Raw genomic sequence first — 8,737 nt, 5'->3', positions numbered from 1 at the left:
TTAATTTAAAAAAAATTATCAATTTGTATCTACTCTTGTTCCTGGATATTAAAAATGTATTTAAAAATAAAATGCGATTTAAATATCTATTGTAGACCCTAAAACAATAAAGCCTTCTTATAACAGGAAGTATTCATTCTCATTCCATCACATATCCCAGAAATAAAAGGATTATTCCTCATTTCAGGACATTCAGACATGTGAATACTTTCTGTTTAATGAGGGCTTCATGATTCCCTTAGTCCCTTCTCACCATGATCTCTATGGTTATACCTCCCAACTTTCCGGGATGGGAACGACAAATGTATGTAGGCATATGACACACCCCCTGCCACACCCCCTTTAAAGGAGAAATCTACAATATAATTTTTTTTTATTTTTTTATACCACCACTATTCCTTTATATTGGCGCTTGGAATTTACAAATGCAGCAGTTTAGAAATTGGATGAAAGGTTTAGCACTGGGAAACCCTTTTGGATTGATAAATAATACAATTTTATCTGCAACTATATAAATTGGACTAAAAATGAGGGACAAATAAGGAGGACAGGGGGACTTTGTTTGAAATCAGGGACAGTTGGGTCCCAAGCCCTGCTCTAGTTTTTCTTACCCAGGGCCTTTTGTCTAAGTATAGGTCTGGGGATGGGGTGGAAATGTTTTTTGTCACAGCTGGGTGCCCACACAAGAGATGCCGGCACCGAGAGGGGAGGGTGGCCGCGTCGCTGGTAAGTGTGTGTTTATTAACCACTTAAGGACCGCCCGCTGCAGTTATACCACGGCAGGCAGCCCCTCCTGCGGGAACCGACGTAAGTATACGTCGGTCGCACGCCTGCAGCTACGGGGCGAGCGCGTGCTGTCCCCGGCGCGCTTCCACCTCCACTCGGCAGCGGGGACTCGGATGCACGGGGCAGGCGGCTCTGATTGCCGTCTGACATCCGCGATCGCTCCCCACTGAGAGAAGACGGTCAGCTGTTGTAAACCCAGCTGACCGTTCTTCTCTCTGGAATGATCACAGAGTGCCTGTGATCTTTCTATATAGGATCACATGTCTCTGTGGTCATTTCACAAGCCCCGCCCCATACAGTTAGAATCACTCCCCTAGGCTCACATTTAACCCCTTGATCACCCACAGTATTAACCCCTTCCCTGCCAGTGTCATTATTACAGCAACAGTGCATATTTTTAGCACTGATTATTGTAGTAATGTCACTGGTCCCCCCAAAAGTGTCAAAAATGTCAGTTAGGGGTCCGATCTGTCCGCCGCAATGTCGCAGTCCCGCTAAAAATCGCAGATCGCCGCCATTACTAGTAAAAAAAACCAATAAAAATTACATAAATTTTTCCTGTAGTTAGTAGATGCGATAACTTTTGTGCAAACCAATCAAAAATATGTAGCAGAAAACAAATTGGCCTAAAATGTTAAAAAAATGTTGATTTTTTAAAAAGATTTTTTTGGGAATGTCATATAGCAGAATGCGAAGAAAAATAAAAAATAAAAAAGAAATATATATATATATATATATATATATATATATATATATATATATATATATATATATATATATATATATATATATATATATATATATATATATATATATATATATATATATATATATATATATATTTTTTTTTTCAGAATTGACACTCTTTTCTTTTTTTGTTTATAGTGCAAAAATAAAAATCGCAAAGGTGATCAAATACCACCAAAAGAAAGCTCTGTTTGTGGGGAAAAAGGACATCAATTTTATTAGGGTACAGCGTCGCACGACCGCGCAATTGTCCGTTAAAGTAACGCAGTGCAGAATCGCAAAAAATGGCCTGGTCATTAGGGGGAAATCCTTTCCGGTCCAGAAGTGGTTAAGTAATGGTACTGTAGGCAGGTACTCGGGAGGAGGAGAGGAGCCTGATTGGCCAGCCATGTGAAAGTAAAGAGAGCAAAGAGGAAAAAACTGTATAGAGCAGGACTGAAAGTGTTAGTAATTAAACCCAGGAGCCTGCAGTCACTATATCTGCTCTCCCACAGTACACAGAACATGGAAATGCAATACTTTTAGTAAATATAAACTGCTAAATACCTTTTCTCATCAGCAGTATATAGTCTTGTGACTTCTATCAGTGTCTGGTTATAGCTTGTAGGAGGAGTTTTCATTCAACTCTGACTGTCTTTTGAGGCTGCAGGACCCCTGACCCTCTGTCTGGACAATGCTGATTGGCCCTGTGCTGATCACATGCAGCCTCCCAAAAAAAAAAACTCTGCACATGTTCAGTTTGTTGTGTATTGCTAGAGTGACTCCAAAGGGTCTGTCTTATCAGGAGATGGATTGGGGACAGTAAAATAAGGGGAGGATCAGAGAAGACAGGATCAAACAGCCTTCTGGGGACATCGAAGGAGGCAGATGTGACATCACTTATGATGCATTGACGCTGTCCCCAATAGGCTTTGATTCCCGGCTGGAACCTTTCTATAGGAATCTCTGATGTTCACTTCACCACCTGCGGCGGTTGTCTGCAGACCAGATGCCCTTGACAGCGAAAACATTGATGAGACTTTTATCAACTTTATATTAGGAAAGCAAACAGGATCTGTCATCAGCATAGTAGGGAAACCAGTGGCCATGGCTGTGCCCTAGGCAGCTGCCTAGTTTGCCTAGTGGTAGCACTGGCCCTGTGACTGGCCAGTCCTGAGTATTACACAGCCATATTGGTGACCTGACTTTTCTCTATTTCACTTAAGCCATATGAGTTGGTTACGCTCCCACCCCCAGCCTGCGATTGGACAGTAAAGAAGCAACAGAAGACAGATGAGGTCATCTCACCTCCCCACCCACAGCCTGTGATTGGACAGTGAAGGAGCAACAGCACTCAGATGAGGTCATCTCACCTACCGAGCCTGTGATTGGACAGTAAAGGGGTGACCGCAGACAGATGAGGTCATCTCACCTCCCCAGCCTGTGATTGGACAGTGAAGGAGCAACAGCAGACAGATGAGGTCATCTCACCTCCCCACCCCCAGCCTGTGATTGGACAGTGAAGGAGCAACAGCAGAGGGGTGAGGTCATCTCCCCTCCCCACCCCCAGCCTGTGATTGGACAGTGAAGGAGCAGCAGCACTCAGATGAGGTCATCTCACCTCCCAAGCCTGTGATTGGACAGTAAAGGAGTGATAGCAGACAGATGAGGTCATCTCACCTCCCAAGCCTGTGATTGGACAGTAAAGGAGTGACAGCAGACAGATGAGGTCATCTCACCTCCCAAGCCTGTGATTGGACAGTAAAGGAGTGACAGCAGACAGATGAGGTCATCTCACCTCCCAAGCCTGTGATTGGACAGTAAAGGAGTGACAGCAGACAGATGAGGTCATCTCACCTCCCAAGCCTGTGATTGGACAGTAAAGGAGTGACAGCAGACAGATGAGGTCATCTCACCTCCCAAGCCTGTGATTGGACAGTAAAGGAGTGACAGCAGACAGATGAGGTCATCTCACCTCCCCAGCCAATAATTGGACAGAGAAGGAGCAACAACAAATGGGAGGAGGTCAACTCACCTCCCCACCCCCAGCCTGTGATTGGACAGTAAAGGAGTGACAGCAGACAGATGAGGTCATCTCACCTCCCAAGCCTGTGATTGGACAGTAAAGGAGTGACAGCAGACAGATGAGGTCATCTCACCTCCCCAGCCAATAATTGGACAGAGAAGGAGCAACAACAAATGGGAGGAGGTCAACTCACCTCCCCACTACCAGCCTGTGATTGGACAGTGAGGGAGCAGCAGCAGACGAACGAGGTCCATCTCTCTCTGTCTTGTCCTCCAGTTCTTTGCTTGCTGCATTGCCTGGATAGATGACAGCTCTGTCCCTCCCTGTCCAAGTTCTAATATACCAGAGATAACCTAAATCCATTATCAGAACAGATTTGGTGTTTTATGTGAGCAGCGTTTAAAAATAAATGATTTTGTAACGATTAAATAACTGAATTTAATGGTTGTTTTTTTTGTAAACTCTGCCTGGAGATCAGCTTATAATAGGGGAGAGGTATGGTAAATTGCCTCTGAGAACACATTCCCTCTCCTTTTATTAATCTTCCTGTTTAGACAGAAGACAGTGACAGATCTCCTCCCTGTAGCCCAGAGAAGGCAGGACTCTATGATGAAGGAGTTTGCTTTGGGCTCCTGCCAACCACCCCATAGGAAGAGACAATGCTTGTTGTGGAATATTACTGCAACCTGCTTACATTAAAGGAGCAGTGACACATTAGTACATAATGATGATGCGACTACTTAGGTGACCTCCCTCTATAACCCAGCTTGGTGACTTGAGGTCATTTATACTCTTCTATGAGTGATTGCGAGCTTAGCAGCAAATGTACGCCAGCGGTGAAAAATAATTACAATGATTGTAAAGTGTGTTACCGATGTAGGGGAAAAAAAGCAAAATTTTTATTTTTGTTTTTTTAATATATTTTTATTGAACTTGTCATCATAAAAATGTATAGAAATTTACAAAAGAAAGAAAAGAAACCTAATTATCAACTTGAAAGTGTACGATAAAGCTCATAAGTGCCCAAAGTATGTTTAGAGAAATACCCATGGAAATTAACACGGGTTACAATGAAAAATATTAGGATTAATTTATAAGTGTACATTAGGCTCTTGGATCCTGCGATTCCCGTGACTTCCAATGGTCAGGGCTGCTAATAGAAATCGCAGGGCCCCGTACAGACTACCTGGCAGGGCCCCCCCAAATTGTAAAGATATAATTATCTAAAATTACAACAAAATCACTATTAGCAGACACAAATATAACATAACTCACATAATTCCTGCTAAATCTAAAAAACAAAAAACTATGTTAAATAAAAATGAAGATGAGATGAGAAAACTATACAGGCTAGGCAGTTGGAGCTCAGTGATCAGAGGGACAGAGAGAGAGAAACAAAGTTACAAATAAACTCCTGAGCAGAGATAACATTAGAGCCAGTGCTGGGAGGGGGATTAGTGAGGGATGACTGTCTCTTTCTCAGCAGATAAAAGCTGATAGCAGGGAGAGGGACAGATCAGATTCAGGTGCTGGAGGAAGATTTTTGTATTTATTGTTCATCACTAATCCTCCTCCTCCCCCCTGTGTGCTCGGGCCCCCTACAAGAGGGCTGGTGGTCCCCCCCCTATCAGCGGCCCTGCCAATGGTTCTTGTACTTTTTTTTGGGGTGACAGGCGTCCTGCGATTCTGTATGCACGATTTTACTGTGAGTCATCAGGCAACAAAATCGCGCAGCGTTTGGGGTGCCATTGCAAATCACGAATCGCACGGGCGTCCCGCGATTTGCAGCGATCCGGGATCCTTTTTGCTAGAAAAATACTCATAACCCCCAAACATAACTTGCAACTTTTTAGGTCACACGGTATTTGCTCGGCTATTTTTTAAACGCATTTAAAAAAAAAAAAGTTCATGAATTAAAAATAAAACTCTAAAATTAGCCCAATTTTTTTGTATAATGTGAAAGATGATGTTACACAGAATAAATAGATATCTAACATGTCATGCTTTAAAATTGAGCACACTTGTAGAATGGCATGGAACCTCGGTACATAAAAAATCTCCATAGGCAACGCTTCGAAAATTTTTACAGATTACCAGTTTAGAGTTAGAGGTGGTCTTGGGCTAGAATCTTTGCTTTTTCTCTAACGTTCATATGTGGGCGCGACACAGGTATGCGTTCACTTCTGCATGCGAGCACGCAGGGACATGGGCACTTGAAATTTTATTTTTTTTGTCACTTTTTTTTCCTATTACAAGGAATGTAAACCTCCCTTGTAATAGAAATAGGACATGACAGGCCCTCTTTATGGAGACACGAAATCTCTCCTCTAGGTAGGAAAGACTCAGATTAAAAAAAAACATCTCAGCCTGCCCTCAAAGGCCACTTGAACTCCAGCCCCCCCCCCCCCCTCCGGTGACAAAATAAATTGGCAAAAATACTAAGATTTAAAAGATTTTAGATCATCAACACAAAGTTGTTTGCACAAGGCTGATTGCTTATTGCTACAATCGGAAGTCATTTATAAGATAATAGCAAGCGTAGCTTCAGATTTCAAGTATTCTATCCTTTGTTCCTCATTGTTTAGTATGTGATCTCCGTGGAGGTGGTAGGAAGCACCCCCTGGTGGTTGGAGGAAATGTTTCTACAGTTTAAAGTGTTACTAAAACCATAACAGTAAAATCAGTGTGTATATGCAGTAAAACATGCTTGTTATACTCACTGTGGAACTTCAGGGGTTAATCCTCTGCAATTTGTAAAAAGGCTTTTTGATCCTGTCTTCTCTGATCCTCCCCTTCCACTGTCCCCAATCCATCTCCTAGAGCCTTGGAGGCACTTTGCACATGCCCAGTTTGGTGTATCATGCTAGAGAGTTTTTTTTTTTTTCTTGGGAGGCTGCATGTGATCAGCACAGGGCCAATCAGCACTGTCCAGAGGGTCAGGGGTCCTGCAGCCTCAAAGAACAGTCAGACTGGAATGAAAACTCCTCCTACAAGCTTTAACTAGACATTGATAGAAGTCACTAGACTGCTATATACTGCTGATGAGAAAAAGTATTTAGCAGTTCATATTTACTAAAACTATTGCATTTCCAGGTTCTGTGTACTGTGGGAGATCAGATATAGTGACTGCAGGCTCCTGGGGAGAGCAGATATAGTGACTGCAGACTCCTGGAGGGAGCAGATATAGTGACTGCAGGCTCCTGGGGAGAGCAGATATAGTGACTGCAGGCTCCTGGGGAGAGCAGATATAGTGACTGCAGGCTCCCGGGGAGACCAGATATAGTGACTGCAGGCTCCCGGAGGGAGCAGATATAGTGACTGCAGGCTCCTGGGGAGAGCAGATATAGTGACTGCAGGCTGCTGGGGATAGCAGATATAGTGACTGCAGGCTGCTGGGGATAGCAGATATAGTGAATGCAGGTTCCTGGGGAGAGCAGATATAGTGACTGCAGGCTCCTGGGGAGAGCAGATATAGTGACTGCAGGCTCCTGGGGAGAGCAGATATAGGGACTGCAGGCTTCTGTGGAGAGCAGATATAGTGACTGCAGGCTCCCGTGGAGACCAGATATAGTGAATGCAGGCCCCTGGGGAGAGCAGATATAGTGACTGCAGGCTGCTGGGGATAGCAGATATAGTGACTGCAGGCTGCTGGGGATAGCAGATATAGTGACTGCAGGTTCCTGGGGAGAGCAGATATAGTGACTGCAGGCTCCTGGGGAGAGCAGATATAGTGACTGCAGGCTCCTGGGGAGAGCAGATATAGGGACTGCAGGCTTCTGTGGAGAGCAGATATAGTGACTGCAGGCTCCCGTGGAGACCAGATATAGTGAATGCAGGCCCCTGGGGAGAGCAGATATAGTGACTGCAGGCTCCTGGGGAGAGCAGATATAGTGAATGCAGGCCCCTGGGGAGATCAGATATAGTGACTGCAGGCTCCTGGGGAGAGCAGATATAGTGACTGCAGGCTCCCGGGGAGAGCAGATATAGTGACTGCAGGCTCCTGGGGAGAGCAGATATAGTGACTGCAGGCTCCTGGGGAGAGCAGATATAGTGACTGCAGGCTGCTGGGTTCAGTAACACTTTAACGGGGTCTGATCTCTTCTATTTATTGCAGAAGAAAAACACCAAATCTGAGTCCCGATCTGGCTAGAACGGTGGCATATAAAGTCAGACTTCCTGTGTGTGAGCTGCTAAACACACTTCTATTTCAGAGATAAGATTTTGAAGTGAATAAACCCTTCAGAGACCTCCGGTGAGAGTATTCAGGGTTATCTCTGCCATTGGCTTTGGCAAATAGTTTGCTTGTTAGTCCTACAGAGATAAGAATAATGGATCTCTCATATTAACAGATATTTAAAGGGATAGTGGAGAGAATAGATTTCTTTGTGGTTCCCCGGCAGCTGTGCCTATTAGAGAAGGCGATCTGTAAAGAGACGGAACTGGCCATGAGCGATTTGCCTAATTATGTGCAAAATTGGTAACAACTGTGCAATTGCTGTCATAAATTGTGTTCATGTAGGAGAACTGTGTAAACAAGATTGTAAATTTCCTTTAATTGCAAAAAAATAAATAAAATAACCCTTGCAATTTTTTTGTACCTGTCCCTCCTCTGTGAATTACAAATTGCTGCGATAAAAGAAAACTCCAAACAGAAAATGAAAACTAAGCCTATTAAAACAGACAAATCTAGGTTCACATCTATGTGGTTGTGGATGATGCTGTTTTCAGGCGCGGTTTGCATTTTTAAAATCATGTTTTTATGTGTTTTTGCATGCAGTTTTCATGCGTTTTTGTGTTTTTTTTTTTTTTTTTTTTTTTTTTTTTTTTTATTATATTTTTTTTTTCCTGTTTAAAAAACTGTGAATAGCTAGTTGTTAAGGAGCAGGTTGGGAAGCCTTGTCCTTAACAACGATGAGTCATCAGCTGTCAGCAGAGATGTAAAAACAAGAATTGGCGGGGTATAAAAAAAAAAAAAGGATAAAAATGGCGTGGGGTACCCCTCAAAACCCATACCAGGCCCTTAGGTAACAAATACTGGACAGAAAAAGGCATTAAGCAGGGGCGTAACTACAGGGGTTTCAATTGCAACCGGGCCCCATGCTCCAGTGGGCCTGTGTGGCTTCCCTGTACAGCTGAATAGGAGGGGCGGCGGGGGGCAGCATGTAGAGAAATCAGCTGAGATTGGTTCCTTTGTATGCT

General features: G+C 43.6%; 1 protein-coding gene across 1 annotated transcript in view; it reads left to right on the top strand.

The window, feature by feature from the left end:
- The window catches only part of AK4 (adenylate kinase 4), a 105,035-nt gene that overhangs the window by 13,936 nt on the left and 82,362 nt on the right, over positions 1-8,737 (top strand). The window lies entirely within an intron of this gene.

Source organism: Pelophylax lessonae (assembly GCF_965119305.1).
Source record: "Pelophylax lessonae genome assembly, chromosome: 8".
Lineage (NCBI taxonomy): Eukaryota > Metazoa > Chordata > Amphibia > Anura > Ranidae > Pelophylax > Pelophylax lessonae.
Note: the sequence above shows the minus strand (reverse complement) of the source record. Positions and strands in the feature narration are given on the sequence as shown.